The sequence below is a fragment of the Gavialis gangeticus genome, unplaced genomic scaffold (genome assembly GCF_001723915.1).
Source record: "Gavialis gangeticus isolate Ggan-Ray unplaced genomic scaffold, GavGan_comp1, whole genome shotgun sequence".
NCBI classification, from domain to species: Eukaryota; Metazoa; Chordata; order Crocodylia; family Gavialidae; genus Gavialis; species Gavialis gangeticus.
The window spans coordinates 151,333,805-151,334,022 of record NW_017729032.1 but is presented as its reverse complement, the minus strand read 5'-3'; the positions used below and the strand labels follow the sequence as shown (position 1 = coordinate 151,334,022).

Here is a 218-nt window from a genome sequence, read left to right as displayed (position 1 = left end):
CAACCTAACAGAATAGCTCAGATCTCATACTAAGCCTTTTTTTCCCTGTTCCTTTAAACATTTAAAGACTCATTTTGAAATACACCATTCCTTTTACTGCTCATTAATTTTGTTACTGCTCATTAATCTTGAAACAATATATTTATTATGGGCTGTAAAACATTCAAGAAAAAGTGAGTTCTGTCTATTTGGTGCAAAGGATCCAAGGGGATATGAAG

General features: G+C 32.6%; 1 protein-coding gene across 1 annotated transcript in view; it reads right to left on the bottom strand.

The window, feature by feature from the left end:
- LONRF2 (LON peptidase N-terminal domain and ring finger 2) overlaps positions 1 to 218 on the bottom strand; it is a gene marked incomplete at its 5' end in the record, with an annotated part of 87,494 nt that overhangs the window by 28,525 nt on the left and 58,751 nt on the right. The window lies entirely within an intron of this gene.